Source organism: Oncorhynchus keta, chromosome 15 (assembly GCF_023373465.1).
Source record: "Oncorhynchus keta strain PuntledgeMale-10-30-2019 chromosome 15, Oket_V2, whole genome shotgun sequence".
Classification (NCBI taxonomy): Eukaryota; Metazoa; Chordata; class Actinopteri; order Salmoniformes; family Salmonidae; genus Oncorhynchus; species Oncorhynchus keta.
In genome coordinates this window covers 44,274,736-44,293,682 of record NC_068435.1, presented here as the reverse complement: position 1 = coordinate 44,293,682, position 18,947 = coordinate 44,274,736, and the positions used below count along the sequence as shown (strand labels likewise).

The 18,947-nt window shown below is 42.8% G+C and overlaps 1 pseudogene; it reads right to left on the bottom strand.

Annotated features, from left to right (window-relative positions):
- Window positions 1–8,277: 8,277 nt before the first annotated feature.
- LOC127907696 (homeobox protein Dlx2b-like) lies at window positions 8,278–11,859 on the bottom strand (annotated as a pseudogene).
- Window positions 11,860–18,947: the final 7,088 nt, after the last annotated feature.

The window sequence follows — 18,947 nt, the reverse complement described above, 5'->3', positions numbered from 1 at the left end:
ACGCTGTATTATCGCATCATTTGACGTTGTGCAGCGAAAACACAGTGAACGTATTTATATCGCTGAATGCAAACAGATCAGCAGTTTTGGTTGATGACAAATAACGTTATCAGTAATAAATATTATCTAGCTGGTGACAATTGGATAAAACTGGAATGCCTTGAGGTTGTGTCCTTGCAATTAGAAATAACAAATTAAAATATTTCAAAAGCAGACTTGAAAGATTGCGATTATACGAGACCGACAATTACTTGTCAAAACGAAAGCTAATGGAGAAAAAACAATCACACAAGCTATTACTGTGTAGGCGAGTTGACTATGAAAAACAGTGTTTCTAACTAACGAAAGTAGTTAACTGTTTCCAAGTTGTGTTGCTATTCTTATAGCCATCTACTCAGATGAAGACACAAACCATTCCAATGACTCGTTGGGTTTAAAACCGCAAAGAATAGATCAGACGAGTGGGGAGTTGAATGATGCGGTTGTCATTATTGCACAATATTGCCAGTTAGCTGTAGTATTGCAATGATAATCAAAAGATACATCTGCTCGCCCTATCGCCAACTGGTTTGTGGCTGTTCATTCAAGGCCAGAGACCGGGCTTTAGCGCAGTCAAATGATCCCAGAAACTATGTACAACGAAACAGATAAAGCACATAGACTACATTAAAAACGATTTCTATAAACGTAAAGCAAGCAATGCCGAAGTCACCTCGAACGCCATACTGGTTTTGACGTCACGTATAGTCGCTGGCGCAAACGCTTTCACTGGATAATTCCAAATAAATGAAATAAAAACGCGAGCTCCGGTGCAATTTGAGACGATTGCAACAAACCCGCTAGTCTAGTGCAGTGTGTCCCATCTGTCTTTTTTTGTTAAAAAAAACTAGGTGTGTTAGCTGTAGTAATCGTGTGCCAACATTCCACGGTTTGAGCATTCCGTAGACGTTGTAAGGATACGCCTTTTTGCACAGGTTTGAAATCGGAGCCTGAAAACAGACCACAATCCAGATCATTTGACCAATTAACCTGGCCACACATCATTTTGAGTTTGGGAAAACGAATAATAAACCAGGTGTATTCTGCATGCATAGACCTATAGGTTACACATCAACCAATTATTTAAAGACCTGTGGGCACTCTCTGAGACTGAAACTCACTCAACCTGGTAGACTGGAAACCCTGAAGCAGTAATCCAATAATAGCTGAGATGTCTCTGCACCTTGGATAGAAACGCTTATCATGCCTTATCCAGCCCTGACAGTCTTCAGCTGAGATGTCTCTGCAGCCGGCTTCCATTGCATCCAGGAGGGACATTTGGTCATGTGGCCGATGATCATACACTTTCCACCTCCAGGTAGAAAAACATTACTCAATGGGGTTGAGGAAAGGCGAGTAGAGGGGGAGGAAAAGGGAAACCATTTTTGGATGGGCTGCAGACCAGTTTGTGATTGGTGGAATGCTACATTGCCTCATGCAATCATAAATGTCCTCATGTTTCCTCCCAGCGGCTCCCTTTCTGCTTCTGGCACCAGTTGTTGGTGGAGGTCATCTAAAACCAAAAGAAGGAGCTCAGTGTTGTAGGGACCAATCTGGCATTTCTGCAGGACCAAACCAGCACTCCAGATTGCAGCACACATTGTGATATTTGCTCCTCTCTGACCGGGCACATGAACTTTTCCCGATGACGTTTCTTCCCCACCGATGTGTTTTTGAAAGGTTAAACCCTGCCTCGTCTACATAAATTATTTAATGTGGGGTCTGATTAGCCTCCAACTCTATGAATCTGAAAGAAATCAAACACTATGTGTAAATTATTTTCAGTGTGTCCTACTATATGTACTGTAACCCATGTTTACATGTAGAGTAGCATAGTGTAAAACTCACTATAGAACAAGACATATTGGATGGACACCATACCTGATACGTATTGGTGCCGGAGTTACTTAACCCACTCACTGTCCCTTTCAAAAGGAACTGTGTACAACTGTTTCATTCCAACTCTGTGTTTGGTCAGAGTCTGAGCGATGGGAGCCTGATGCTTTCCACACTGTGAAATACCAGGTTGTCCTCTACAATTCTAGTCTGAATTTCTCTCAGTTTTAATTGCATTGTCAGCAATGACCAATCCTACAATGGCATGCTCTTGGTTTTCACTGATGAGCTTTCCTCTTCTCCCCCAGAGAGAGGAAGAAGTTGCATCCTTTAGAGGAACAAAAATACAACCTTATGTATTTGCATTGGGACTGGTGGCCTACAGTTACTGTGGACATAGAAACAGTAATGATAGAAGAAGCCTTTGTGAAATGCATTACTGACCTGTTGGTTTGCTGAAAATTCTGGATAATGGAAGCCAAGGTTGACCATCTGAGATTGGGCTGGACTCTTTCACCAGCCTCTCTCAGTGATAGACCCATGATTGCATGGGTCCAGTATTAGGCTGGACTTTTTCACCAGCCTCTCTCAGTGATAGACCATAGTATTAGGCTGGACTTTTTCACCAGTCTCTCTCAGTGATAGACCATAGTATTAGGCTGGACTTTTTCACCAGTCTCTCTCAGTGATAGACCATAGTATTAGGCTGGACTTTTTCACCAGTCTCTCTCAGTGATAGACCATAGTATTAGGCTGGACTTTTTCACCAGTCTCTCTCAGTGATAGACCATAGTATTAGGCTGGACTTTTTCACCAGTCTCTCTCAGTGATAGACCATAGTATTAGGCTGGACTTTTTCACCAGCCTCTCTCAGTGATAGACCATAGTATTAGGCTGGACTTTTTCACCAGTCTCTCTCAGTGATAGACCATAGTATTAGGCTGGACTTTTTCACCAGCCTCTCTCAGTGATAGACCATAGTATTAGGCTGGACTTTTTCACCAGTCTCTCTCAGTGATAGACCATAGTATTAGGCTGGACTTTTTCACCAGTCTCTCTCGGTGATAGAACACGGTTTATCCTAGGGTCTATGATGGCGGCTCTTATTTCGTCAGTGACAACAGCTCTTACTCTCCTTTGAACTCCTTTGAACTCCTTTGTCCGGAGACACCTGAAACCCCAGCCTCTTTCAGGAATACCTAGGATAGGATAAAGTAATCCTTCTCACCAGTCCCTTCAAAGATTTAGATGCACTATTGTAAAGTGGCTGTTCCACTGGATGTCATAAGGTGAATGCACCAATTTGTAAGGGGTCGCTCTGGATAAGAGCGTCTGCTAAATGACTTTAAATGTAATAATGTAAATGTAACACCACCACGCATTCTTACTCCTCTCCCCCTACCTCCCTTGTCCTGGTCCGACTACTCCTTTGCCTGATCCAGCTACTCCTCTGCCCGGTCAAGTTACTCCTCTGCCTGTTAACGATTGTAAAAAAAAACTGTAAAGGGGTGTTGTATCACCACGAGCTGCCAGAACAGCTTTAAAAGTGCCTTGGCATAGATTCTACAAGTAGACATAAACCATGCCAGGAGAATGCACCCCACATCATAACATATACTTTGTATCCCTTGTTTACTCAAGCGTTTCCTTTATTTTTGGCAGTTACCTGTATGCCTACGGGGCTATGCATGCAGAATACACCTGGAATACACCTGGTTTATTATTCGTTTTCCCAAACGACATTCTTTTTGGTGTGACCAGGTTAATTGATCTGAATAGCGGTCAGTGAGGTAGTGGTCTAATTTCATGCTCACATTTCAAACCCGTGCAATAAACATATCATTACATCACCCATGGAATGCTCAAACCGTGGAATGTTGTCACGCGATTACTACAGCGAAATTAACACACGACACGCCCCAACCTTTAGCACAAAAAGACAGATGGGCACACTGCACTAGACTAGTGGGTTTGATGCAATCGTCTCAAATTGCACCAGAGCTCGCTTTTTTATTTAATGTATTATTACTTATTTTCGTTTATCAGTCCAAGTCGAAGTGAATTTATTGAACAATAAAATATTAAATGTCTTCAGAGGAAAATACAGTCTATTCCTGAGCATCATCGCCTTTTTATAGGTTATCAAAGCATACTTCTTGGCTTTACTCAGCCAGGACCGGATTAAAAAATCATAGGCCCCTCATCTTGGCAATAGCCTATCTCAAAATGAGCTACTTTGAAAAATAGTGCTGCTGTTAGCTACAAATTGGGAGGTGTTGAGAAAAAAATGCTTTCTATTAGTTCCACAGACAGATTAGTCTTCTGATTTCTAAACTGTACATACAAATATAAATAAATCTGCGATGCGAAAACCGACAGCCCCAATCAACCATAGAAATATAATCCATAGATGGCACTTTCCATTCAAATCAGAACTGGCATCCATTGCTACTGTACCCATTAGTTTAACAGTCAAATTGCCAGGGTAAGAGGTTACAAAACCCTTTTATGGATTATAAATCTATGGCCACAAGGAACAAGCTGTAGCCTATATTTGGCGTGCATACTGCCCAAACTGCAGCCTTCCTGATTGTAGGCATACACGTAACTGCCAAAATAAAGGAAACACTTGAGTTAACAAGGGATACAAAGTATATGTTATGGTGTGGGATGCTTTTTCCTCTGCATGGTTTATGTCTACTTGTAGAATCTATGCCAAGGCACTTTGAAGCTGTTCTGGCAGCTCGTGGTGGCACAACACCATTTTAAGACACTTTATTTTGGTGTTTTCTTAATTTTGGCAGATACATGTATGTGCTTGTGATAAAAATGTATTCCACATTTAATTTTTATAAACTATTGATCATCTGTTGCTAAATTTTGCACTCTGCTGTATTTTGAACATTGAGAGCGGGCTCATGTAGTTGGATAAAAAAAAACAATTATACATTTAAATGTTTTTATTTATTTTATTTTTTTGCCTCTTGGGCCGTCTACGAGCTTGGGCCCAGCCCGACGTCAACCAATAATTTAATGGCCTGTAGGTTCTTTCTGAGACTGAAACTCACACAACCTGGTAGACTGGAAACCCTGAAGCAATATTCCAATAATTAGCCTAATCCAAATGCTGTAATCCTATACATTGTGAAGGCCAACTAAATATTCTGTTTGCTAGATTGTCTATAGGGTCTCATTTCAAATTCCAAGTTTTTCACATCCCATTGTTCACCAGATTGAATAAAAATCATAAACCAAATTTGAAACACTGTGTGTAAACTTTCCCCCTTTCCACTGATCTGACATCAGTTTAACACGGACTCTCTCTCTCTCTCTCTCTCTTTCTCTCTCTCCTTTCTCTCTCCTCTCTCTCTCTCTCTCTCTCTCTCTCTCTCTCTCTCTCTTCTCTCTCTCTCTCTCTCTCTCCTCTCTCTCTCTCTCTCTCTCTCTCTCTCTCTCTCTCTCTCTCTCTCTCTCTCTCTCTCTCTCTCTCTCTCTCTCTCTCTCTCTCTCTCATTTTATGGCAGGCAGCAATGTAGTGCGCTGCTAACCCACAGCTCTCTGCGTCCTCCCCCAACAGGACGGGTAGCCTATCCTCATCAGGGAGGTATTTGAAACCTTGAGTAAAGGTTTCACATTTAGGGAAATTACACTCTCTAATTGTTTTATATATTTTGTAAACATTTTGTCAGGAAATGCAGCTGTCTCCTGTTCTGCTGTGGTGCCGTGGTTGCACAGCCTTTCCTCTAGAGGGAGCCATGTTTTCATGTGTCTACCCTCCTCAATGGCAAGGCTGTGCTCGCTGAGCCTGTACTTTGTCAAGGTTTTTCTAAGGTTTTGATCAAGAACCATGTTCAAATAGTTTGCCACGGTGTACTGTCATTTTAGGGCCAGATAGCACTGCATTTTGCTTTGTGCTTGTGTTTCCCAATAAGTCATGTAGATTTGTTTTGACTTTGATGTAATTTGGTTCATTCTGATTGATTGGATGTTCTGGCCCTGAGACTTCAGTGTGTTAGTAGAACAAGTTTGTGAACTCAGCTGGATGAGGGGACTCTTTTCTCTGCTCAGCTCTTGGCATTGCATTGCACTGTATTTTAGATGTTTCCAAAACTTAATTGCTCTTTTTAAAATATTTTTTTACTATTGGATATTGGCCTAATTCTGTCCTGCATGCATTGTTTGTAGTTTTTGTCGTGGAGAATCGTTTCAATATATAACACTTGCAAGAACTTGTGCATTCAATATAGGCTTTTAATACAAACATACAGTATCAGAAGCCGAGCTGGTCCGCAGAACAACTCCCTTCTCTAAGCTCTGGCTCTGTATTTATACACATACAACATATGAGTCCATCTCACATGCAAATTAAGTTACTTCCCTCAGTCCATCTGCCACCATTATCTTTCTATCTGTGCTTCCTGCTTGTTCACGCCCAATAACGCCCATATCTGCTTTCAGTTAAGTTATAATGGTGGCAGGACCTCTTCATGTCCCAAAAATAATACATGTCCATCTTATCCTACGGGCCCCTTATGTTTAGCTAGGTGTGTTATTTTGTATGACTGTCCTTATTAGGACTCGTAGACTATGTGTCTCTTCTAACATTCCTTCAGCATCTTCATGTCCTAAAAATAATATATGTCCTATGTCTATAGTCCATCAGTTGGTCATTTGGCTGATCCACTCCTTTGAGTGTCCTTCTGACCTCGGTATGTCCAGCTGTCCTATTCACTCATGGCCTTGCTTTGGTTTCCTGTCCTCTACAATAGACAATGCATTTGATCCTAAACATTTATGCATTTTATGGCTTTGGCCATTACGTCTGTTATTTTTTGGTTTCCTGTTTTTACCAGAATGGCAAATGCACTCTAAGTGTGTCCCCTTCCCCTTGTGGTCTAATGTACACCTTTGCTCTACGGTATTATGTTTATTCCTATATGTACCGTTTGCTCCCACATTTTCCTCTGGACATGTAGGAGAATCTTACAGAACTCTGCATGCAGGGTTTCAATGGGGTGTTTGTCCCATTGGGTTAAATCTTGTTTTGCAAGTGGACCCCACATCTCGCTGCCATAAAGTGCAATTGGTTCAATGACACATTCAATTTGTTTTAGACAAATTTCAATAGGTATTTCAATTTGAATTCGCTTTTTTAATGTCGTAGAATGTGTTGCGTGCTTTCTCTCTCAGTTCATTCACTACATCTGACTCTGGGTAAGTATAAAGATGGGTTGATTGCCAAAATATTTCACTATCCCTTTAAAACCTCTTCAGGATCTTACCCCCCCCTTTTTTTTTAAATCACCTAAAATGACATACCCAAATCTATCTGCCTGTAGCTCAGGACCTGAAGCAAGGATATGCATATTCTTGATACCATTTGAAAGGAAACACTTTAAAGTTTGTGGACATGTGAAATTAATATAGGAGAATATAACACATTAGATCTGTTCCATCATCTTTGAAATGCAAGAGAAAGGCCATATTATCAGATAGGAGTTTAGGCGCAATTTAGATTTTGGCCACCAGATGGCAGCAGTGTGCGTGCAAAGTTTCAGTCTGCCAGGAGTTTTTCCAAATGAGCCGAATTCATCAATTGATACATCTTCAAGTACATAACTATAGAGAACATACAAAATGCTATTGTAATAAAGAAATTAAGTTTACACCCTCCCAGGAATGTCATACATGATGGATAATTAGCTTCCCTACAGAAAAGACACTAACCTTCACACATTTAGATGTGTGGGCGGAGTGGGTGTGGGGCCAGAGAAAACAGGGGTTCAAACTGTAGTTCCTACATTTGAATATGGAAATGGATTTATCAAACAAAACTATGCTACATTTTATCTCTGGGACCCTCAGGATGACAAATCAGAGCAAGGTTACTGAATGGAAGTACATTATTTACCTTCAGAGGTGAATGTATCAAACCAATTGCCATGGTAAAAGCGTTTTGATGTGCACTCTCCTCAAACAATAGCATGGTATATTTTCACTGTAATAGCTACTGTAAATTGGACAGTGCAGTTAGATTTAACAATCATTTTAAGCTTTCTGCCCATATAAGACATGTCTATGTCCTGGACCGTTGGCTGTTACTTACAACGTCATTCTAGTCACATTAGCGCACGTTAACAGCAACCGTCCCGGTTTAGGGACACCGATCCCGTAGAGGATAAATTCCATAGGCTACATTCTTCCTTTCTGTACAACATGGCACATTTGTTACACAATATTGAATCTGAACAACGTTAATCTCAAACGTGTAGGAATTCATTGAAACAAACTAGTCAAACATTGGAGTACAACATACACATACAGCTTTTCCCTTTTGCAGGTTTTCAGTATCTTTGGTCCCGTAAATTGACCCCACATCATCTGTAGGACTAGATTGCTGATGTAGTACGGGATTCAGCTGGGAGAGTGCCACAGTCAGGTGAGTACCAAGAGTAGTTCCTGTAAAAGAATGGGGCGCTTGTGTTCGGGGGCATAAAGTCCCATCTCTTTGCTTATCTATGTAATCCTGTGATTCTGGGGGCCCCAGTGCACCGCTGTTGGTCGAGGAGAGCTGCTGGACCGAGGGGAGTCACAGGGGGTCTCCTGCTGTCCTGGTGGCATCTGCCCGTTTCTCCACAGCTTCTTCAACTTGGAGCGACGGTTCTGGAACCAGATCTTCACCTGGGAGAGGAGTAGACATGCAGGGAGAGGAGTAGACATGCAGGGAGAGGAGTAGACATGCAGGGAGAGGAGTAGACATGCACAAGTATAGGGGATGTTTGAAATTCCCATCATATGTACAAGCGCACTGCTACCTCCAGTCAAGTACCTTACATCTCCAGCAAGGATATTACACTTATATACAGTGCACCTACAGTTGAAGTCGAAAGTTTACATACACTTAGGTTGGAGTCATTAAAACTCGTTTTTCAACCACCCCACAAATTTCTTGTTAACATACTATAGTTTTCGCAAGTCGGTTAAGACATCTACTTTGTACATGACATAAGTCATTTTTTCAACAATTGTTTACAGACAGATTATTTCATTTATAATTCACTGTATCACAAATCCAGTGGGTCAGAAGTTTACATGCACTATGTTGACTGTCCCTTTAAACAGCTTGGAAAATTCCAGGAAATAATGTCATGGCTTTAGAAGCTTCTGATAGGCTAATTGACATAATTTGAGTCAATTGGAGGTGAACCTGTGGATGTATTTTTTAGGCCTACCTCCAAACTCTGTGCCTCTTTGCTTGACATCATGGGAAAATCAAAAGAAATCAGCCAAGACCTCCACAGGTCTGGTTCATCGTTGGGAGTAATTTCCAAACGCCTGAAGGTACCACGTTCATCTGTACAAACAATAGTATGCAAGTGTAAACACCATGGGACCACACAGCCGTCATGCCGCTCAGGAAGGAAATGCGTTGTCTCCTAGAGATGAACGTACTTTAGTTTGCGAAAAGTGCAAATCAATCCCAAACTGCCATAAAAAAAAGCCAGACTACGGTTTGCAACTGCAGATGGGGACAAAAATCATACTTTTTGGAGAAATGTCCTCCGGTCTGATTGAACAAAAATAGAACTGTTTGGTCATAATGACCACCGTTATGTTTGGAGGAAAAAGGGGGAGGGTGTGCAAGCCGAAGAACACCATCCCAACCATGAAGCATGGGGGTGGCGGCATCATGTTGTGGGGGTGCTTTGCTGCAGGAGGGACTGGTGCACTTCACACAATAGATGGCGTCATGAGGAAGGGAAATGATGTAGATATATTGAAGCAACATTTCAAGACATCAGTCAGGATGTTAATGCTTGGTTAAAGCTTGACTCCAAGCATACTTCCAAAGTTGTGGCAAAATGACTTCAGGACAACAAAGTCAAGGTATTGGAGTGGCCATCACAAAGCCCTGACCTCAATCCCCCAGAAAATTTGTGGGCAGAACTGAAAAAGCATGTGCGAGCAAGGAGGCCTACAAACCTGACTCAGTTACATCAGCTCTGTCAGGAGGAATGGGCTAAAATTCACCGGACTTATTGTTGGAAGCTTTTGGAAGGCTACCCGAAACGTTTGACCCAAGTTAAACAATTTAAACGCAATGCTACCAAATATGATTTGAGTGTATGTAAAAGTCAGACCCACTGGGAATGTGATGAAAGAAATAAAAGCTGAAATAAATAATTCTCTCTACTATTATTCTGACATTTCACATTCTTACAATAAAGTGGTGATCCTAACTGACCTAAAACAGGGACTTTTTTACTAGGATTAAATGTTAGGAATTGTGAAAAACTGAGTTTAAATGTACTTGGCTAAGGTGTATGTAAACTTCCGACTTCAACTGTATGAAATATATTTAACTTAATGAATATAATGCTATTTAAAATCCTCCATCATGGTCAGAAAATTAAGTGACGCAGCGTTCTCCGCGCGTTCAGGTAGCGCCAGATACTGCCTAATTCGGAATCTGCTCTGGAGCACACACAGCTGCAGGCTGGAGTAGATTGTTCTAGGCTTCCGGGCTTTCTTTGGATTGCCCTTTACCATTCTGACTTCTGTCTCCTTCTCTTTCTCTGAGAAAATGTGTATGATCATTAGCAGGTCTGTCATTAATCTTGGTTAACCCAGAACTAAAATATTGTGTTATTTGGTCTGTTCACGGGAGGTAAGCCTATCATTGATTTACACAATATAGCCTGTGCACTAGGTTTAAAACAAAACCTGGCATAAAGAACCAACAAAATGTTTCTGAAAAGTACAGAAATTGACACATCATAGGCTACTAAAATGGAAAGTATAGGCTAGTCATAAAGGGAGAGTTTTGGCTTTGGCTTTCTGACTGTTCTGCCCTCTCCACTTAATTTACTGTTGCCTTGCTCTCACTTGTGGATGTGCATAATTGTGCTTAATTGCTTGTTATTGATTCATCCACATTTTGGAGCAGACAGTGTAATTTAATGATCAATATGTATCATTCTGACATCTGGATCCTTCTCATCTTTCTGTGAGAAAGAACAAAAAGCTTTATGTTCATCTTCTGAAAAGGAGTGTATTGCCCCCTTAGCTATTGCCCCTTAGCTGTCAGGTTTGGATGTGCCTGTGCGTAATTGATGCATACAAACTTGGGAGCAGAAAACGGTGAAATTCAGTGATCATGGGCACATCCACACTGGAATAAACAGGTTCGATTATACAATACATATGAATCACTTTTACGCACCTGTGTCCGTGGTGAGAGAGGAAGAGCCCGTATATGATCCATAACAATCATAAGAGGTTGGGAACCCAAACTCATAAATCTCAGGACTGTAGTGACCGTTATGAGCTGATGCAGTTGGTTAGGGAAGAAATTGCCCCCTGTAGCAGTTGAAATCGGTAAGGTTGGAGATTCCTGTGATTCATGCATACTGTTGAGTTGATTGCATAGCTGTGGCAACAGTCTAAAATTATGGCACCATATCCCTATGCAAACCTGTGCGAAGAATTGCCTACTAGGATCATAAAAGTCCTCCAGGGAGAATTCTATTCAAAATGTTGTTCTCCAATGTTCAAGTCTCCATTGATTGCCTCCCATTCATAAATTGCTCAGATTGCCCAAAGTTATTGTGATAGCCCGAATTGTAAATAATAAGTCCACCGCTCTTCTGTTTTTAGTCCATCTGTAGCCTATATGTGGTTGAGTGGTGTCATCTTCTGGTATCCAGGAAAACGGAATGAATCTGCTCCTCTGGATGAGACGGTCTGTGGTATGAATAGTCTGGTGTGACATGAACCGGGAGACGGGTGGGCAAGAAGCCCCCCAAAAATTATAATACAGTCATATATTGACCAATGTTTTATATTTATTCATTTTTTTTTTTGGGGGGGATAGGAATGGACAACGTTAACCTTTTCACGCAAATAATGTTGAAGGCTTTGGATATTCGTTGCACGCTCTCTGCTCCAACTCACCTTCAGATGGGCAAGAGGTGACGGCGGCATCTGCCGGTCTTCGTGTGATACTGCTACAAGCTGCCAAACACTTCGCCACCCTGTACACACTTGATAATTACCGATGGCGCCCGTGCTCACCCACACAGGTGAGCAAAACAACCATTACAGCTGACTGAGATGACAGGGGGTATATTTACACTCTGTGTGTGCCCAGCACACATTGTCTTACCACCTTCTCGACTGTAAATACAAAACATTAGCAAGAGCTTCTTAATATTGAGTTTCACCCCCAAGAACAGCCTCCATTCGTCGGGTCATGGACTCTACAAGGAGTCGAAAGCGTTCCGCAGGGATGCCGGCCCGTGTTGACTCCAATGCTTCCCACAGTTGTGTCAAGTTGGCTGGATGTCCTTTGGGTGATGGACCATTCTCGATACACACGGGAAACTGTTGAGCGTGGAAAAACCCAGTGTTGCAGTTCTTGACACACTCAAACCGGTGTGCCTGGCACCTACTACCATACCCAGTTCAAAAGCACCTACTACCATACCCAGTTCAAAGGCACCTACTACCATACCCAGTTCAAAAGCACCTACTACCATACCCAGTTCAAAAGCACCTACTACCATACCCAGTTCAAAAGCACCTACTACCATACCCAGTTCAAAAGCACCTACTACCATACCCAGTTCCAGTTACCACTACCCAGTTCAAAAGCACCTACCTACCCAGTTCAAAAGCACTACCATACCCAGCACCTACTACCATACCCAGTTCAAAAGCACCTACTACCATACCCAGTACCCAGTTCAAAAGCTACCATACCCAGTTCAAAGCACCTACTACCATACCCAGTTCAAAAGCACCTACTACCATACCCAGTTCAAAGCACCTACTACCATACCCAGTTCAAAAGCACCATACCCAGTTACTACCTACCCAGTTCAAAAGCACCTACCCTAGCACCCTACCCCAGTTCAAAAGCACCTACTACCATACCCAGTTCAAAAGCACCTACTACCATACCCAGTTCAAAAGCACCTACTACCACAGTTCAAAAGCACCTACTACCTACCCAGTTCAAAAGCACCTACTACCTCAAAGCACCTACTACCTACCCAGTTCAAAAGCACCTACTACCCTACCCAGTTCAAAAGCACCTACTACCCTACCCAGTTCAAAAGCACCTACTACCATACCCAGTTCAAAAGCACCTACTACCAAAGCACCTACTACCCTACCCAGTTCAAAAGCACCTACTACCATACCCAGTTCAAAAGCACCTACTACCATACCCAGTTCAAAAGCACCTACTACCATACCCAGTTCAAAAGCACCTACTACCATACCCAGTTCAAAAGCACCTACTACCATACCCAGTTCAAAAGCACCTACTACCATACCCAGTTCAAAAGCACCTACTACCATACCCAGTTCAAAAGCACCTACTACCATACCCAGTTCAAAAGCACCTACTACCATACCCAGTTCAAAGGCACCTACTACCATACCCAGTTCAAAGGCACTCACATCTTTTGTCTTGCCCATTCACCCTCTGAATGCCACACATACACAATGTCTCAAAGCTTAAAAGTCCTTCTTTAACCTGTTTCCGCTCCTTCATCTACACTGATTGAAGGGGATTTAACAAGCAACATCAATAAGGGATCATAGCTTTCACCTGGATTCACCTGGTCAGTCTATGTCATGGAAAAAGCAGGTGTTCTTAATGTTTTGTACACTCTGTGTGTAAATCATGATCAACAGCAGCAACAGCAAGTGTGGCATAGACTAGGCTGGGCTGCATCTCAATAGTCTGAAGTTGCTTCCTCTTCTTCATCTGCCTTGATCTGTAAACACAGTGAAAGCAACAAGGTGGATGCCCACCAGGAATTGATCATCACCTGTCTAGTTCCAGGTCATTGCCGTCACATCAGTGTTGAGTCGTGGGGATGCGTGTAGGACTACTGTACCTGTTAAGGCATGTAACTGGCCAGTAGATGGCACTGCACTGCTATTTATGCTCAGTCCACTGAGTGTGAAGAAGTGACATTGACAACTGTGTGTGTGCCACAGCTTCTACCAACATGTCAGGATCTTGGCATGTGGTCGTGCACTCTCCATATTTCCACAGGGCCACTGGTTCAAACCCAGCTCTGGCTGTTCCCTACAGTGTGTTGTTTAGGAAAGGAAACACAAACATGAAGTTTACTGCTACTATATTATCAAAGCAAAGTTGTGTAAGCCAAACGTATGTTTCAAATCAAACTTTACAGTTACCCAGAAACACCAATAATCTATTGCAGGGCAAATTCCTGGAATAGTTGAGAGGCTGTGGGTGCACCCTTCATCCTTCTGTTCTCTGTTCTGGTCCCAGGTGGCTTTGATAAAGCATTAGAAGTGTGTTCAGAGACTATCCAACCAGAGCTTACTGTAGTGCTGAATAACAAATCATGGATCATCTTAACATACACACATACATACATATACACTGAGTGTACAAAACATTAAGTAGACCTTCCTAATATTGAGTTGCACCCCCTTTTGTCTTCAGAACGGCCTCAATTAGTTGGGCCATGAACTCTTCCAAGGTGTCGAAAGCGTTCCACAGGGATGCTGGCCCATGTTGACTCCAATGCTTCCCACAGTTGTGTCAAGTTGGCTGGATGTCCTTGGGAGGGTGGTGGACCATTCTTCATACACATGGGAAACTGTTGAGTGTGAAAACCTCAGCAGCGTTGCAGTTCTTGACACAAACCGGTGCGCCTGGCACCTACTACCACACCCTGTTCAAAGGCACTTAATATTTGATCTTGCCCATTCACCCTCTGAATGGCACACATACACAATCCATGTCTCAGTTGTCCCGAGGTTTAAAAGTCCTTCTTTAACCGGTCTCCTCCCCTTCATCTACACTGATTGAAGTGGATTTAAGAAATTACATCAATAATGGATCATAGATTTCACCTGAATTCACCTGGTCTGTCTAGGTCATGGAAAGAGCAGGTGTTCTTAATATTGTGTGTGTGTGTGTGTGTGTGTGTGTGTGTGTGTGTGTGTGTGTGTGTGTGTGTGTGTGTGTGTGTGTGTGTGTGATATATATATATATATATATATATATAAATAATTTGTTCTTAACTGACTTGCCTAGTTAAATAAAGGTAAAATAAAAAAATGTAAAAACACACTGCAAGATAGTGATGACTATGACAAAGTAATTTGGCGGTTTAAGGTGTGGAAAACAGGAAATGTGTCAGCACTGATGCATAAATCTTTACTCCAGTGTCGTACAGTCAGACCTCACAGAGGATGATGTTATTGATCATTCATTTGCTATTCAATATCTTATCAAATGAGAACGTGAGCTGAGTGTGATGTGAGAGTTTTGCTTTGACTTGCTATGGACAACCCTTAGAGTATGTTTACAGTATCCCGAGAGTGGAGTATGTTGTGTACATTAGCTCCACTTTGAGGGAATTGTACCCAGGTTTACTGCAGATAAAGATTTGACCAATTCACTTCTGGTGTGTGTATCTAGTGCCAGTCATGAGTGCGTGTGTGTGTGTTCGTTCTTATGCTCCTGTCAGTGTGCCAGCTACATAGGTGTGTTCTTCCTGTTATTCTGCTTGTTTGTTCTCGCTGTGCAGGTTCACTCATCTCTATATCGTAGGAATCTGGTCCATGCTCAGTTATCAGTAAATGAAGGGATTTTTTTAGATCAGATTATGACATTACCTAAGCAGTGCCTTGCTAAGGAGAAGCAGAGTTCCCTTCAGATGTTGCTGATGTTTCAGCATTGCCTGTCTCAACTAATGGTTTTTTTCCTACCTTGTCAGATTTTGTAAAGCTTGTTGAAACAGTGTAAAACAAACGTCTTTTCATTTATTTATTTATTTTACCATTTCTTTCTTGGTTTTCACAACATTCAATAAATCTGTCATGTGAGGTTCAATAATTCAATTTTACAAGCACAGCAAATGTAACTAAAAACATTCAGCATACAGACACATCACACGGACATATTATACCATACAATAACACCTGCATAGACAGTATATACCAACACACCATTCTAGATGTTACCTCAGATCACACACCATACGCACAACAATAAAAACAAACTTCCTTAACAGAACAATTTGGCAAACTTTAACATAGTATGTGGTTTTGAGGAGAACACACACCACAACGTTTTCATTTTCAACATTTTCTTCTGGTCAACTGTTTTCCTCAGTAATGTGCGGTATGTTATCTCGTTTGGATAAGACAACAGGGTGGGGTTTTCTACTTCGCTGTATTTCTCAGAGAGTAATAGTCGTGTCCCTGTACAGTCAGTTTCTGTGAATAAGTTAGGTAAATAAAAAGGTTACTGTGCTGCATCTGGCAGACTTGTGGATCGAGGTTTGGACTGTGACACGCAGCGCTACGGTGTTGCGCTCAGAATCACTGGCTGCCAGGGGAATAAACCCGTCAACATGATGCGTCTCTAGTGAGGCCCGGAGCCAAAGCTCAGGAGAATTGTGTGTTTGAGGAGAATTGTGTGTTTGTGTCGACCTGTGGGGGGGAGAGAGGTGAGAGAGAAAGGGTGAGATGGACAGGGAGGAGTAGGGTTGGGTTTGGCTGGGACGACTTGAGGGAGGAACGTTGATTTTTTGGGGGAGAAATAGGGAAGGATTAGGGTGGGTTTTGGGAGGGAGAGGGAGGAGTAACTGCAGGGTAAGGGAGGGGCGGGGTGAGGTTTTGGATTGCGATTAGTGGAATTCTTTCTTTCACCCTGTTTTTCTCTCGCTCTGCATGTTGGAACAGATTCTCTCCTTTGTGTTGTTTTCTCTCTGGCCCCTTTTTCTTCATGTTTCAGGGGGCTGTAAAACCAAGGGAAGGACAAACACACACTGTGAGATTCAAATCACCTTTAATTTGTCACACACGCGGAATACAACAGGTGTAGACTTTACTGTGAAAGGCTGACTTTACGAGCCCTTCCCCAACCATGCAGAGTTAGAAAGTAAGGAATAAAAAAAGGAAATAGTAGCACAAAATAACAACAACGAGACTATATACAAGGAGTACCAGCACTGATTCAATATGCAGGGGTACGAGGTAGTTGAGGTAATTGTACATGTGGGTAGGGGTAAAAGGTGACTAGGCAATGAGGATAGGTAATAAACAGGGTAGCAGCAGTGTATGTGAAGAGTGGGAAAGTGCATCTGTGTGAGTGTGTGCGGTGTCAATAGGCATGTGTGTGAGCGTGCGTGTGTTGGAGTGTCAGTGTAGCATGTGTGGGTAGTGAGTTCACATAGAGCCAGTGTAAGAGAGTCAGTGTAGCATGTGTGGGTAGTGAGTTCACATAGAGCCAGTGTAAGAGAGTCAGTGTAGCATGTGTGGGTAGAGACAGTGTAAGAGAGTTAGCACATAGAGTTCACATAGAGCCAGTGTAAGAGAGTCAGTGTAGCATGTGTGGGTAGTGAGTTCACATAGAGCCAGTGTAAGAGAGTCAGTGTAGCATGTGTGGGTAGTGAGTTCACATAGAGCCAATGTAAGAGAGTCAGTGTAGCATGTGTGGGTAGTGAGTTCACATAGAGCCAGTGTAAGAGAGTCAGTGTAGCATGTGTGGGTAGTGAGTTCACATAGAGCCAGTGTAAGAGAGTCAGTGTAGCATGTGTGGGTAGTGAGTTCACATAGAGCCAGTGTAAGAGAGTCAGTGTAGCATGTGTGTGGTTCACATAGAGCCAGTGTGATTTCACATGTGTGGGTAGTGATAGAGCCAGTGTAAGAGTCAGTGTAGCAGTGAGTTCACATAGAGCCAGTGTAAGAGAGTCAGTGTAGCATGTGTGGGTAGTGAGTTCAGCCAGTGTAAGAGAGTCAGTGTAGCATGTGTGGGTAGTGAGTTCACATAGAGCCAGTGTAGCATGTGGGTAGTGAAGAGGTAATGAGTTCACATAGAGCCAGTAGCATGTGTGGGTAGCATAGAGACAGTGTGGGTAGTGAGTTCACATAGAGCCAGTGTAAGAGAGTCAGTGTAGCATGTGTGGGTAGTGAGTTCACATAGAGCCAGTGTAAGAGAGTCAGTGTAGCATGTGTGGGTAGTGAGTTCACATAGAGCCAGTGTAAGAGAGTCAGTGTAGCATGTGTGGGTAGTGAGTTCACATAGAGCCAGTGTAAGAGAGTCAGTGTAGCATGTGTGGGTAGTGAGTTCACATAGAGCCAGTGTAAGAGAGTCAGTGTAGCATGTGTGGGTAGTGAGTTCACATAGAGCCAGTGTAAGAGAGTCAGTGTAGCATGTGTGGGTAGTGAGTTCACATAGAGCCAGTGTAAGAGAGTCAGTGTAGCATGTGTGGCTAGTGAGTTCACATAGAGCCAGTGTAAGAGAGTCAGTGTAGCATGTGTGGCTAGTGAGTTCACATAGAGCCAGTTGATGTGAATGGAGGCGTACTTGCCCCTCCTTTTCCTGTATTCCACGATCACCTCCTTTGATTTGCTGACGTTGAGGGAGGGGCTGTTGTCCTGGCAACACACTGCCAGGTCTCTGACCTCCTCCCTATAGGCTTTCTTATCATCATCGGTGATCAGGCCACCTACCACCGTTGTGTCATCGGCAAACTTAATGATGGTGTTGGAGTCGTGCGCGGCCAAGCAGTCGAGGGTGAACAGGGAGTACAAGAGGAGGGTCAACGTGGTGGATGTGTTGTTGCCTACCCTCACCACCTGGGGGCGGCCCACCAGGAAGTCGAGGATCCAGAGATTTACAATAACTTTGGGGCGTGCCAGTCATTGCTCAAGTGTGGAGAAGTGTTTACTCAAGGTGGGTCAAGACCAGTTCGTCTAGGGTCACAGTCTAGTACTAGGTTATGATTTTGTCCTTAGTTGGGTCACAACCTTGGGGTACAACCATGTTGTTATGAGCTCATCACCGACTCCACTGGCCCACTCTGTAGTATGGGTAAGCATATGTTGTTCTCACACCCTGGAATGAATGTACAGTTGTGCATAAGCTCTGGGCATTCTGCATACTGCATGTCTAAGCTCCATATGATCCGTATGACAGACCCTGGACACGTGTGTCTAACCTCCAGATGACAGGGGGAGGATTAACAGAGGAAGTTCCCCGTCTCAGTGGGCAGGCACAGCTGCTCTGG